This window comes from Ziziphus jujuba, chromosome 4 (genome assembly GCF_031755915.1).
Source record: "Ziziphus jujuba cultivar Dongzao chromosome 4, ASM3175591v1".
NCBI lineage: Eukaryota > Viridiplantae > Streptophyta > Magnoliopsida > Rosales > Rhamnaceae > Ziziphus > Ziziphus jujuba.
Window position 1 is genome coordinate 12987518 of NC_083382.1, and position 16648 is coordinate 13004165.

A 16648-nucleotide genomic window follows, 5' to 3' on the forward strand; every position below is an offset into this window, starting at 1 on the left:
TTCAAGACATCACATTCACTGATTAGCCATGTAAATCCGATAATGCTTCATTAGGTAAGGTTCAAAGCAAAAAGCTACCTATGTCGATGCAATTACTTATCAAATGAACTCTCTCTAATGTCTACATTGTCATTTGCATGATTTTTTAGAAATTTCCTTTCATGCGAGGGATTGTTGCAAAATTTAAATTATATTAATTAAATTTTCAAATTGAATGGAAATATAAAATGGTGCCTTTTCACATGATATAAGTTGCATAGTTTCACAATGGTTGCTACTTTTATAAGCTACTAATTCACAATGAATGCTACCTTTAAAGATGTATCATTTGCCATCTTTATGAATATATATTTCTTTGGTTACATACTCTTTAAAACTCTATAAATAAGAGAATTTCACTTCAATTATAATCAAGTTTTAAAATTCAATATAATTTATGTATCCATAACAGTTAGAAAATTAAATGTTGCATATGTTGGGGAGTTTAAGTCCAATTTGATTCGTTGATATTGATGATTTGGAGTGTTACTATCATGAAGAGAGATCGTTGTATCTGGAGAGACAATTGTCGTAAAATCATGAGCACCTAAGTGGGGCAAATTTGTCTTAAGGACATAGAGTTCAACTCTAGCCTCGATCCAAGCTGGTTTTTCTGTAAAATCTACGTATTATTATATGCCATTATTTTATTTGTATACTTTTTGAATAAAAGTTTATTCACATTTATGTTTAATTAGTTTTTAATATAAATAAGAGTTTATAAAGTAAACTAAAGTATATAAGAAAAAATATTTTCTTCTTTTTTTTTAATCAAACTATATTTAGATGTTGTGGTATGGTTTTTGGGTGTACATGTTGATAACCTTGGGGTGAGCCATAGGCTGATCATAATTATTTGCGAAAATTATTTGAGGCTGACCATCATAAGTGCAACATTTATGTCAACGACCTAAAAGGCCACGAACACAACATCCTCTATAGTAGTACCCTCTTGACTTTATAAAATTTTTCTAGGATGAGTGTCACACCCATATTATGGTTGAGATTTAGCCACTTCAAATGTATATAAACACCTAGTTTAATGTGGACATGATGCTTATTATGATACAATTATGATCTTATTAAGACATCTTAACTTTATAAAATTAAGATGCAGTACAAGTTACTTAATATACAATTTAAATTATTAATATATCTTGATTGGTTTGTATTATATTTTAACTTTATAAAGTCAAGACATTCTGTTATGTTTATAATTCAACTATAACATTGTTGATTATTTTATGTATCAAAATCTAAAGATAAGAAAACAAATTAAAAAAAAAGCCAATTTTGAAAAAAAATAATTTTAACCTTTTTTCTCAATGTCTCTAGTCTTTGCTATCGAAGATAGTATAACAACTAGGACCAGAAAAGCCTAAGAATTTAAAAGCCTTGGAATTCATTTTTCTTACCAAGGAAAGCTTGGGGAAAAAGGTTTTAACACATATTAATTAAAGTATGTTATCGTAGAATTTATAAGCCATGCTTGCGTGTAGCTTGGCTTAAAGGGGTAACATTTTAGGTTAATTATAATTTACCAATTATATACACACACACACACATATATATATATATATATAAATCAAGCTTCCCAAAAAAAAACAAAAATACAAAATGGGAATCAAGTTGTCGGTAGAGCAAAAAGAATAGTCGTATATAATTGTTGTTTCCTTTTCATGTAGTTGTGCTATAAATTCTATTCTAAAAAGTCAAAACTCCACAAAAATGAAGGATATTAAAATTCGTTTGATGAGCATTAAGCAAGTTGTATGAACGTTAAAATATCTTAGTGAAAAAGGGAATGCAAATACACCAATGCATGGTTGGGAGTAGATATGGCAATTTAGGTCATGACACGGTGACACGATTCGAAAACGATATGAAGTTAATGAGTTTGAGTGTACTATAAATGAGATCGGATCAAATTCGGATCAACCTGTTTAACACAATTAATAAATGTGCTAATTTCAAGTTGACCTGATTAACCTGAAACTGACCCGTTTAATCCATGTAATTAAATTTGTCAATTTCGGATTGACCCGTTTAACCCGAATCCAACACGCTTATAACCCGTTTAAATTATAACTTTAATATATTAAATTTACTATTAATAAAACTTTAACTAATATTTTTTTAATTGCTAAATATCAAACTTATTTAAGATTATATTATTGATTTTTTCATTAATTAAAAATAAAAAATAAAAATTATTGAAATAATATTTATTTACTTGAATATAATATGTTTGATGCATGTATGGGTTTATGGACATCGAAAAAATAAAAATTAATCTGTCTAAGAGTATAGGAGATGTAGAAAATTAAAAACATAATTATTAATAAAGTTTCTTATATTGTTTTTAAAAAAGTAGTATTAGGTTTATTATGTATACATATATATATATATATATATATATTTCACTATATATGAGATTGTTATATTATCATATCATATGTTATATTATTGTAAATTTGTAACTATAATTATATGGTTTTACATATATAATAAATTATAATTATATGGTTTTACATATATAATAAATTATTTTTATTTTATATGAAATAATTAATTTAAATAAGATAATTTATTTTTATTTTATATTGACAAATTAATAGTTATCATGATTAATTTATAATTTGTGCCCTGAAAAAATAAAAATCCTTACAAAAGAAATTAAAGAGATATTTGACTTCAGGTATGGCAATCTCACACATTTTTTAAAGAGAAAAAAGATAGCAACCAAGTGAGATTTCTCTTCCTAGCTTTTTAGCATATGGATTTTGCATTTGAAAAAACAAAAAAAATAAAAAATAAAAAAAATAAAAAATAAAAGGAAAAAGAAGAAGGTAATTTTTATTTATCTTTGTGTCACACCCCAAGTCTAAATACTTGAAATATGATAAATGTCAAAACATCATTAATAAATAATATCTAAAATGTCTCCAAAGAAAGTGAACAAAAAATAAACTCCAACACCCAAAACGTAATTCAAGGTAACTAATATAAAAATAAAAACAACTAAACACCATTATCATATGCCAAATCCATTGAAATTATGATGTAGCTAAAACCATAACAATAAATAATGAGTATAAAACTCAATAAGTTACTGGGTTTTTCATAAATACAAAAAAAAAAAAAATACTTAAAATGATAATAATAAATATTCCAAAATAATCTTTAACAATGTAAACATAATTTTCTTATAAACTTTAATTGTTAACTACCTAGTAGGACTTGACATAACATAATATTATCCATCGGTAATCCGTATAAGCTCGAGTGTGAGGCAGTAACAAATGGGGAAACATAAATTTTAAAAACAAGCACTCATACCCTAAGATATAAGTCATACTCTTATTGTGACCATCAGTAGGTCCTCGCATATGAAACAATATGTCTGAATTAGAAGGTAAAGAACCATAAAGCACTAGCCAAATACTCTTACATGATTCATCTCAACACTTGAAAATATATCATAATATATCACATAAATGCCTACTAAGTACCAACCACCAGAGCAAAAAATACATATATCAATAATCAACACTTTATTTATACAATACATATATATTTCATAAAACATAAATTTATAGAAAAACATAAATAAAAAATAAGTATATATTTGCTATGGTTTCAGTAAAAAGTCCAGTAACTTATCTTGATCAGCAAAATTCACAAAAGATTAACAACCTATGGATAGTACCAACAATCTCTCATAAGTATAAAGCAGAACCATCATATACCATAATTATGTTACGTATAAATCCTAAAATCAAGTCTTAAATTCAAACTAAATGAATAAGAGTTGATACCATAAGATCATCATAGCTTAACCGTCAAATCTTAAAATCATAAGCTTAGAATAAGATCAAATCACTAAAAGTCGAATAAAAACCTATTAATCCATAAATAGTTTCTAAATAAAAACTTAATTCCTTATTCAAATGACATCATCTATGTCTGAAAAATTATAAGGATACTATACACATACATAAGAAACTATGATTAAAATAATTTCATAAAATAATAATGAAAAACTATTCAAAACGCATTGAAAAGTTAACAAAGAAATACTGAGACTATTAGATTTTCAGAAACCTTCATTTAATGTTCAATTTGTTACTCTTTCATAAAATTTTTTATCCACTTAAATTTTAAAAGCCAAACAAAGTTTGAAAACATGGTCAAATTAAATTTAGTAACTAATTGACAAAAACTGAAAATCAGCATTTTATAGCGAGTCCGATCTCCATAAAAATTCATTAAAAATAAAATAAAATTCCAAAAGTAGTAAAATTTTATAGAGTTTAACTATATATAGTAAGAATGCTATATAAAAATTATTAAGTCAAATAAAGATTGAAAAATATTTTAAATTGAATTTTATTCTTTGCTAAACAAACTAGAAAATAAATTCAAATAGCTGAGTATAGGTAACTTAGAAAATCACCACAACTAAAATATAAGAACATCCCCAATGGGCTCTTTATCCATTATAAATTATTTATTTTGAAGAGCCAATCTCTAAAAACAAGCACCAATCCACTTTGTATTTTAACTTTTTAAAATACAGAGTGGGTTTGACTCTCCAAATTTGGAGAGCCAGAAGCGCTCTTTATATATAATATTATATTAATATTATTTGATGCTTATTAAATTCTAAGACCATTATATTACATTAATATATTTTAAAAATATTTATTGTTAAAAAAACAAAAAAAAAGGAAGGAATATTCATAATAATAAATGTTCATTGAAAAAATAAAAATAAGAGTGTGATACAAAGAACATTGTAGGAGAAGTTTTAAGAGTTCGATTCTTTATGTTTAAAGATGCTCTCTAATATATGAAAAATGCTCTTTATTCTTAAAAAGTCATTGGGGATGCTCTAAGGACTTTGAAGCCAATTTTTTTTTTATAGTAATATTATATAAAGAATAAAGTATACAAATTTTCAGATAAAAATATTTTCGTTTGGATCTGTTTTGAAATTTTTACATACAAACCATATTGTAGTCGTACAGAAAAACCAGTCATAATGTATAAATTCAAAATCTTGTAATAAATTAAAAATAGATCCAAATCGCTCCAAATAAATTTCTACTGATTTATAAACATGTCTATTTTCATCTATAAAAGGTTTAGTGCCAACAGAAACTTTTAAATATTCACTATGTACAGATCCCCATATAAATTCCAAATTAAGGTTTCAACAATAACTCTTCAATTCAACCTTAATCATTATTTCTATCACCCCAAAGCATCTCAAATAATCTCATATAATACAAAAAGATCAGAAAAATCAACCTTGATCAACTTAAAAAATTCAAGATCTTCCTTTCTATGTCCCAAAATTTATCCAAAAATTCCAAAATTTCTAAAGATATTGGATTCTTAACAATTTTCAATGGATAACAAAATTCCAAATTAAAATTGGAAGCCTTTAGTATTAACCCTAATAGCTTTTAAGAATAGAAAAAGAAAAAGCAAAAAAAAAAAGAAAGAAAAAGACTTATTTTATATCTTAGTGTCACAAAGTTGAAAACAATGTAAAAGTAAAATAAACGTACTTTTTTTCTTTGTTTTTTTTATAAAACCAAAAAATAAGTACCATTTATTTTTTTTAATTTTCTAATAAAATTGAAATATACCTATAACCAAACCTATTAGGATAAAAAATCTATTTTTTTCTTTTTAAAAAAATAGTTATAAAACATTTTTGAAATATATATATATATATATTCGGGTTTTTTCGAAAAATAGCCACCTTACAACTCCATTTTAGAAAAATAGCAAATTTTTTTTTTAAAAAATTTAGCCAACTTTTAGTACATCAGGACCAAAATACTCTTTGTACTTTTTTTTTGGGGTCTATTTTCTCTACCGAAATGCAACTTTCTTTTATTTTGTTGTTTTTGGTTTTTTTTTTTTCCTCCATTCCCTTTTCCTTTCGAAACAGAACTAGGGCATAAAAACAAAGCTAAGCTTTCCCTTTCCCTTTAGAAACACACCAGCGCCATTTTCACTTCAAGCAAAATTGTCCTCCCATTCGCCGGTGTCATAGAAGAACCAGTTTTTGGAAAATTGTTCTCCCTCCCCATGCCCATGTGATGTTGTTTGATTTTCGTCTTTGAGCAGAGAGACAAGTTTCTGGAAAATCAAAATTAGCTTGCAAATTTCTATAGAAGGTCCACATTTTCGTCAGTTAGTTTGCCGAAGAAAAAAGTGAAGGAATCGTGAAAGAAGAAAGTGAAGGAATCGCTGAAGGAATAGCTAAAAGAGGTAAGAGTTTCAAGAACTTTTTTTTGACTAAAAATATGGACTGAAAATCAGATTGTGGAATGTAGGGGCCACGTGAAGCCGATTTTCTTCTACATACTGTCTCTCTCTCTTTCTTTTTCTCTCTACCTTTGCTAGCTTCTATCACTATCACAAGAACACTAATGCTCTATTCTTCACCACATCTCCCTGTGTCCTTGTAATTTAGTTGCTTCTTAAATATTTTAAGTAATATGAATTATCCTTAGTTATTTTTAAATTTAGATTCTTTAAGGCTTGTACAGCTATTAAAACACGTTTATTGTACAGTTAACCTCCATTTCATTGGACAGATTGTTGGAATTTTGTATGGGTTTTTATGGAAACTTTACCAATACTAAATAATTAGCAGAGTTCATAGTCACAATTCCAGGATTTATTATGTCTGCAGACTTAGATGAAGAACTTTTTTATAGTTTTAAAATAGAAATGGTTTGCCTTTTGCTTCTCATGGTGATTTGATTAAAATGTTTTGAAGAATTGAGCTATAGATTGTCAGCAGGGATGTATTTGATTATTTGTAGCTTGTGAACTTTGTTTTTTGATTGCCGTTACTTCTAATGTTTCAAAGATTCATTTATGGACCCCTGCAATTCTCAATGGCTTAAATTATGTTTATAGTTTGACGTAGTATGTGTTAGGCTATTTTCAGATTCTTTTCAATGCCCACTTATCAGTCGGTATCAGGGTTTGGAGTATTTGGTAGTGATGAGTGATGAATAGAAGTCTAGTAAAGTGAATTGTTTAGAAGATTCATATAACCCATGGAGCAGTCTACAGAGTGTATCTTGGATAAGCTATTGGTTCATTTACTTGCGATAGGGAACTAAATAGATAAGTTTATAGAGTTTTCCTTTTGTTTTTATTTGAAAATTACCATTTTTTGACTGGTTAGTTCTCCATCTGGTGTAGATTTGAATATGCTTCTGCATTGTCATTGATATTTCTGTAAGTATTTTACTTGTTAATATTATATACCTGATCTTTTTCCTGTGTTTAAATTTTATTTTATGCAATTATTTCTGGTAGTTTTTGCTTGCTAATATACCGATGCTTTTATCTTTCAATGTTGTTACTGCTTTGCCAATTTTATTATGATTGTCCATAATGTTGTTAGTTTCATTGTTAGTGCATCTCATCTGGTATTATGTGTATTGCATGGTATGCATGGATAATTCTTCTTTTCTGACCAATTAGTTTTACTAGTAGCATTTACAAAGAAAATTATTATTCTAGAAAGCATGATATATTTAGTTTTTGTATCATCCATGCCTTCTGCTATAATTTTGTTGCTTGTTATATCTTACTTTTATCTCTAGCATATAATTTCATATATAATATACATCTGCGTGATCTCTTGAAGTGGACATGTCTTGATTTGCTGCCTAAGTTTAGGGTGCATCTTTTTTGAACCTTGTCAAATTGTAACAGTAAATTTTTAATGCATTATGTAAGAGTTCTAAATTATTTTTAGTCTATAAGGGATTTTTAGTGGATATATAATCTTTGTAAATATAGAGTTATCAAGATTCACAACTTTGAGAAGGGTAGCCTAATCTTTCTGCCAATGTTCAATTTGGCATTCCAAAAATTTTCCCTTTTTTTTTTTTTTTTTCTTCTTCTTCTTCTTTCATACAATAATATGAAATTGAAATGGAAAATAAAATCGTTTGGGCAAAGAACATAAGGTCGTAACATGATGTAATACAACCTAATAACATTTTCTAACAATAAAAAGTACAATACCTGTAGATAAGCTTACCTCTACCTTCCTCCACACTGGATAGAGATAAATGTTTTCCAATTAATGTTAAAAGTTATAAACACCTCCTAAATGCTGTCATCAAATAATTCATCATTGGTTTGATTCTCTAGGAGCAACAATAGAGATATTTCTTTAGCTGAGTAGGCTTTCAGTGGTATTTTGATTATGGATCTACCCCGCTTGACATTGATGGTAAAAATGCCCCTTCCTGGAGTCGTCCGAAATTTGCTGTAGAATATACTGCAGCCCTCCAAATAAATAACTCCTTATCACGTATAAAATAGAACTAAAAAATGGGGCTAAGGATTTAGTTATAGTCTAATATCCCTCCTACCTGTTTTGAAAATGTCTTTAAGACACAGGCATAAATGTTTTTATTTTTTATTTTTATTTTTTCAAGTTTGTGGTGCAAATGGTAATCCTCATTTCCTAAAAAATGTTAGGCATCCTAAGCTTCCAATTTCTCAGATTATTGTTGTCATAATAGTTTTCTTACTAATATGGAATTCCACCGTGCAAATGTCATTTGTAAATAATTCACCTTTATTTTATTCATGTTATTGGGGATGATGATGGTCAGCTTGCAATCCTTAATTTATTTCTATAAATATAACAAGGGGACAGATTGTCAGGTCGAAAACAGCAAAATTAAAATATTGCAAATAATTTTTTTATGCTATGCTAGTGAGTGAGTGTTATTATGGCTGCATAAAAAAAGAAATAGAGAGAAATGGCAATGGGGATTGGTGTTATGGTTTAATATTCCTACTTCTTGATCCAAGAAACAAAATAAAACCTTTTATATTGCCCTTTGAAATATATAAAAAGTGAGGAAATTTGAAAATTTTATGCAATGATTTCGTATATTTTTGTAGTTGTTTAGTTGTTATTAGTTCTTGTGGTTTATTTCTGTTGGTGGAAAATTTCCAAATTTCTCATATGCTCTTATTCATTTGAATAGAAATCAAAGAAAGAATATACAAGGAGACATTTATCTATTTGAACCTCCAGGCTCCATCTTATCATTAGCTAGGTAAGCAGTATTCTGTGCCCTTTCATATGCACATCTTACACATATAATATGATAAGTTTGATTGCTGCATGGTTACTAATATTGATTTTCTATTTCTTTCAGCATTGGAGGAGTAAGTGATGGATTGAGCAGAAAATTGAAGCACAAAATTTGTGATTGTAGAGTTACAAGTGCAAGCTGATAAAATTACACATACACTCACAGAGATAGAGAAAGAGAGAGAGAGAGATATATATAAATAGATAGAGAAGCATTGGTGGTGGTTTGTCCCCCATTAATGTAAGTTGCTTCTCTGTACAACATAGAAAATATTTTGCAAACTAATTTTGCTTTAATGTAACGAACTTATCTGAAAACCTTTAGTTGTGCTGTATTGAATGAGTTTTACAATTGTTGATAATTTCCATGATGGATTATTTTAGAGATGATAAGTCATCTCTTTATAAATTGCTCAATTTGGAACCTTTGTCATTATGCGCTATGCTTATAATATTGTGTTATTTGGTGTGATAGAAATATTTATGTTGCATGGTTAGAATGTGAAATGTGAAATTAAAACTATTGTGAAGTTGTGTTTTTGTTTGAATTTAATGGGAGGTTTGAATGTGAAATCATAATATATCTATAGGTTATCCTTAGGAAGCAATGTATAATGTACACTACTAATGTATAATGTATTATGCGCTGGTTCGAAAAGATTCTTTAGCCATTTTCATTATATTGTTGCACAAATCCCGTTAGGTGTATGTTATTTAGGTTCTGGAAAATTTTCCACCCGGAGGAAAATATTTCCTCTTTATTTCCTCTTGGAGGAAATTTTTTTACTCCAGGCGGAAAACATTTTCCTCCAGGCGGAAAATTTATTCCTCCAGGCGGAAAAATTGTCCTCCAGGCTTTCCTCGTGTCGGAAAAAACATTTCCTCCATTTGTTATGCTTTGTTGTATTTGATTTGCAGATAAATGGATTCAGATTACCAACGAAGGTTTTGGGACTCGGAGATATCGAGGGCAAAGGTTAATTGTAGATCGAAGTTCTGGAAAGCCGTCTCGGATATTAAGTTCAAGCTGACTCTAGCCCAAATAAAGAAGTTTGAGGATTTTTGGCCACTTTTTGAAGGCCAACGAGATACAATTTAGTGGCCACATCGTCAATAGCATGCTGTATAGGCAGTGTGTTTGCGACGACAAGGATTCTATGGTATTCAATTTTGGAGGGCGTGGTGCTAGATTTACACAGAGAGACTTCACCATAATTACAAGTTTATGGTTTGGTTACGAACCCAATAGGCGAGTTAACATCTCTACTCGTATTAGTGACACGTATTTTGGCTGAAAGCGAAAGGTCACTAACTCAGAGATAACCGAAGCTTTCATGACTGCACAGTGTCAAGACGATGATGAAGCCGACGATGATAGATTGAAGTTGGCTTTATTATATTTCCTAGAGACGGTTCTTCTAGGCAAAGAAAGCATGGCCACCGCACCTCATAATCACTTGGAGATGGTGGACGATTTATAGTACTTCAATAACTATCCATGGGGTACTTTATCATACACTACCACCATTAGATTGTTAAAGAGTGCTTTTGAGCGTAGAGAGTCCATGGCTTTAAACAAGTCAAAGAGTTATCGTCTTTGTGGGTTTCCTTTGGCTTTCATGGTAAGTTTGTTACACTATTATTTAAAGTTTGTTACACTTGTATTTATGGTGTGTATTTCTTTACTTATTCATTATTAATTAATTGTTTGACAGATTTGGGGTTTTGAGACAATTCCTTCGTTGGGTCAAGCATTCGGAAAGAAGTTGCCGGACATGGCATTCCCTCGAATTCTTAATTGGCATATTTCATAAGTGCCAAGATTTGAGAAGGCCATTGAACTCTTCGATCATCGTCATGTAAGTATATCAATTCTTCCACTTATATGTACAAATATATATATATATATATATAAATATACATTCCAACATAGTAATATTATTTATACACTTTTACAGTATTTGTACGAATATTAGTATTACTTACTAATCACTTGATGATAATCCCTTTTGTCTTTTGCAGTATCCCGTTCATGGCTTAATGAATGTGACTGAATTTGAGCATGCATATATCGGCAACTTGGCATGGGATGTACGTCATGACAGTACTCCATACAATGTTGCACCTGCCGTTCGAGACAAGCCACCACAGGCAAGTCATGATGAAAAAGATGAAGGTCTTCCACTTACAGAAATGGAAGAAGTAAGAAACGGAAACAGGCGTCTGTGGAAATTATGGAAAAAGGAGGGAGGCGGCGAATGGGACATAAGCCGACAGACCAGCCTTCATCATCGACTGCAGGAGTTGCTGCTCATGTTCATATTGAACCATCGACTCCATCCCAACCTCCAACGATTCCATCCCATGATGAGGTTTGAATAAATTGTATGAATGTTTATCTTTTTTATTATTGCAAGTATTAATCATTATTATTTCTTTTAGGTACCTTTGAGAGAGAGATTAACAATCCTTGAAGGCGAAGTGGCTAGTGTACGGCAAGATGTTAAGGATTTAAGAATCGCCATGCTTAGAGAGTTTGCAAGTTTGGACACCAAGCTTGATAAGTTAATGAAGCACCAAGGAGTGGGAGTTAGTGCTGACGGGTTGGGAGATGGGATGGATGTAGACGTTGAAGGGGATGCGACCCCCGTTGATAGACAGTCACATCCATCTGTTGTAGATGATGCAGGACCAAGTGTTACGATCATCGAGAAAGTGTCTCCATCAAAATTTCCTGCCGGGAGACGTGCAAGAAAGGTATCAGCTGCTAAGCAAAGTATAGATATTGGGAGGAGGGATAGGAAGGCGGCAGCAGCTATTACAACTCCTTATAGTGTTGGAGGCTTGCGGAAAAAACTACAGCGCACTTTACCCGGTGCATCTTCTACTTTGAAGTTCGACCCATACAAACCAGTACCCACGCGACCTGTAAAAAATTTTGACCAATTTATGAAGTCCGGTTGGGCAGCAAAGGTTGATATGGACATTTTAACTGCGGGTAAAGACTTTTTCTAGTTGTTTGTAACTAGTGAGAAGTGGCTGAATCACGATGTAAGTATTTTTCGATCAAGATTTTTATTTTATAATTTGATAAATTCCATAGATAGTTGTTCAACTGCATGGATGTAATTTAAAATTAACTCGTCTTTCAATGCAGCATATGGAAGTCCTGCCTTACTTATTTCGTGTACGTGCCAATCGATTTCCTGATATTTTTTATCCTAGTTTTGAGGTGATAGATGGAGGATTTTGGGTAAGTAACGGCTAGGTGTCCTATATGTGGCTATTGTGATTTTGGGTAACTAATAAATTATTTTGTTGTAGGTATACATTGAGCAGTGTTATGGAAAGTTCTTCACCAATCCGTCTAAGTTCAAATTCTCATACGCAAAGCAAGAATATGTGCTGGGGATTCGAATGAAGGAGTCTAAGCCATGGAAATGCGTAAATCATGTAAAATATACATGTCCAAATTGTGTAATGTTAACTATTCATTTATTCATGTGCCTTCCTTTATTTGTTGTGCTAACTGAAATCCTGTAATATATTGACAGTTGTTGATTCCACTAAACAAGCGCAACATACATTGGCTGGTAGGGTACGTGGACTTGAAAGAGCGTCGTATGACTGTATATGACTCAGATAAGGCTGGTAACAGAAACAGGGGAGAAATTTATTTCCAGAAATTATGCATAATGTTACCATATTTACTGTGGTCTGCATCCTTTTATGAGCAGCAGCCGGATCTTGTAGACTCCGTTGATGAGTTTACATGTGAATTGGCACAAAATACCCCTCAGCAAAGTAACGGGTAAAACCCCTTAATACGTACATGTTTGTTGAATAAATATTAACTATTGAATATGGTTCTAATAATACTAATATATGTTATAATAATTGTTTTTTTTTTTGTAGTGGTGACTGTGGCATGTTTACACTCAAGACCATCGAATTTTTACATGCTAGATTACCAGTGACATTCACACAAGATGACATGGAGTTCTTTAGGAAGAAGTATGCATATGAGGCTTACAACAAAGAACTAAACATATGAGCTGAGTGGTGATGCATTTTTCTTTCCTTTTGTCATGTTTATAGATGCATATTATTTATTATATTTGACTTTTAATTGTAAATATAATGGTGGCTTATAATGTTCATTTAACAAAGATAACAATGTGCTATTGATGTAAGGATAATTAATTGACCTTATAGGAAATGTGCCATGTTTATTTATTAGAATTTCGTTATGGACAAACGCCTTACGAGCTCAATTTCCAAATTTTAAAAAATTTTCTGCTTGTCGGAAAATATTTCCTATAGGCGGAAAAATTTTCCTCCAGTCGGAAATCCCATATGAAGATAAATTGAAGCCTCTGGATAAATTTCCGCCAGGTGGAAAAATTTTCCTCCAAGCAGAAATAGTTTTCCTCCTGTTGGAAAAAATTTGCTTCAAGTGGAAATCGTTGAATAATTTTTACTCCTATCAGAAACTAATTTCCTCCACTTGGAAAATCAATTTCTAATAGATTATATAAGTTAATAGTGGGGTAAAAAAAATTGGAAGTGGAGACAAATATTATATAAGATGAAGATGGAATTAACAAAAAATGTAGTGACATTTAAAATCAATAACCATTTTAAATAAAAGAAAAAATGATATATGTTTGTTTTTCTTTTCAAAATCATTTGGACATTTCATAAAATGATATGTAAACTAAAGATTGAAAATCAATTCCAGAAAGCCTATTTTCATTTGGGATTAAATTCAAAAAAAAAAAAGATTGCTAATAAATCTTCCACCGTGGAGTAGAAAATATTATATCCAATATATTAAACCATAACACTAAATTAAAACTTTCTAATACGAAGCATAAGACAATGGATTCGTACATCTCTACCTATAATGTCCAACACCACCGCATTGGCTACATCTACGTCCAATAACATCTTCACTTTCGGATGGTATGCGTTGCATCCTCGATCTACCGGCTCGCCTACGTGTCCATCTTGGTGGAAGAACAATGCGACTTGCCACGTTATCCGGGACATGCCACTGTTTTTCATCTAACAAAGGATAAATGGACTCAGCATAAGCTGCACGATATGCATCCGCGGTTTAGTAATGAGAACATATGCCATAAGGAGCAATTTTTCGATCTCTGCAAGCGGTAATACAATGATCACAAGGATATTGATCAAGATCGAAGACTTTGCATGAGCATGTTTTTGATTGGAGATTAACTGTACCCCTCAAACTCCCACCTTCCACAAGAAATTCATGCATATTAATGGCTTTCACACATAGTCTGATGGACTCCAAATTTCGTAGTTTGAGATGCTCTTCCATATGGTCAGTCATAGGCTTTGTCAATTTTGCACCCCAGTACGTCGCTCATAAAACCACCTTTGCAGTAAATCCCGTATGTACTCTATTAATGCTACTATTGGCATCTCTTTAGCATCTAGCAAAATGCCATTCAAGCTTTCTGCAATATTGGTGGTCATAATAGTGTACCTTCTACATGGACAAAGAGAACGTGCCCACCTTGTAGGGTCACATGATTGAATGTACTGGGCAACCCTACTATTTTTTGCCTTAATTTGCCCCATATAAAACTCAAAATCTTCAACCAAATATGCACTAGCTGCGAGCATGAAACATTGTATTATTGATTCATCTTTTGCATGTCCATTTGCTTTAATATTTCTGCTTATATGGTACATGCACAACGCATGGTATGCATTGGGAAAAACTTTACGTAATGCCCTTTCAATAGCAGGGTGTCTATCACTCACAAACACCAAATCCGGAAAATCTCGGATGACATCCTTGAGGTTTGGAAAAACCATGTATATGCTTGCTCGTTCTCTCCATCTCCAATGCCGAAAGCCAAAGGATATATTTGCTTATTGCCATCCATGCCCGATGTAATATACATGTACCCTTTGTATTTCCCTTTCAATGTAGTTGCAACAACAGCCAACATGGGTCTTATGTGGGATTTAAATCCCCTAATGCTTGCTCCAATCGCCATAAATAAATATACAAAATTGTTATTATCGTCTGTTTTGATACGTGTAACAGTCCCAAGGTTCTTCGATACTAACTCATAACAATAGGCAGGTAACTTAGCAAAATTCTCCTCTGGAGATCCCCTAACACTGTTATGTGCATACTCTTTATCTCTCCATGCTTTGTTGTAGCTTATATTCACCCCATATTTCTGTAAAAAATCATGTTGAATTTCTTTGGTTTTGTAAACACGTGCAATACCTTCATATTTAGATTTGATACATTGCCCGATAACCCGGCTACTAGCCTGCTTATGTTCTCGATGCATGATATCTAACGAGCAATTGTGTACATTGTCAAAAATTCTCACAACAAATATTTCTCCATTTTTAAATGTGGTTGCACGTAGTCGCCATTTACAAATATTTTCCAAGCATACAACCTCATACCGTTGTGTAGTTGACCGTGTCACCTTGAACTCCTTATTTTCTCGCATGCAATAGATACTCAGTTTATTCTGTAGGTCACGTCTGTTGCGAAATAATTGTCCAACTACTATGCTCTCACAGCCAGTGAACTTTGACGAAAATATGGCCATAGAACCATTTCTGTTGCTCGATGATATGTGGTCACTTGTAGCACGATGAACCCTAACATCATCAACTCCTTCATTGTTCATTTCAGGATGCATATCATTATCATTGTCTGGCAACTCATGATCAAAATCTACATCATTATGATCAACATCATCCCATGCTGTATTGTAATTCTCATCATGATCAATATGATGCAATTGCTCATACTCCTCATCGTTAGGAAACCGTTCAGCATAGTCACCTCCAACATCAACTCCTTCATGGATGTTAAATGATGTCCAGGCCCCATGAACATCAACTTGATCTCTAAACTGAGTTTCTTGAACCATAATTTCTTGAGATGTAGCCTGAATAGGTTCAGTACCGGAAGTTTGTGGTAGACGAACGCCAATTGGAGGACAAGAAAAAGAATGAAGATTACTCCCACTATTCGAAGAAAATGTTGTTTGATGAACATTTCTACATACATGTTCAACTTTCGAAATTACCTCAACATACAATGGAGGCCGCATCATTGTCATCCCTCCATTCCTCACTTCTTGAAGAAAGCATTTCACATCCCTATCACATCGTATTTTTATAGGATCCAACTTTTCTACACATCGTCCATATATCCATTTTAGCTTTAGCAAACATTCATTTCGATCTATCTCAATAGAATTGAAAATCTCATCCTCTAACTCTGATTTTGTGCATCTCTTGCCGACAGAAACCATTATATTTTTACCATTTCGATATTCCCAATTACCACCATCATTTTGTACCAATGTTCTATTGTATAATACCGCAATAACAATGTCATCATCTTCCATTTTACTACAAAATTAAATGAATAAC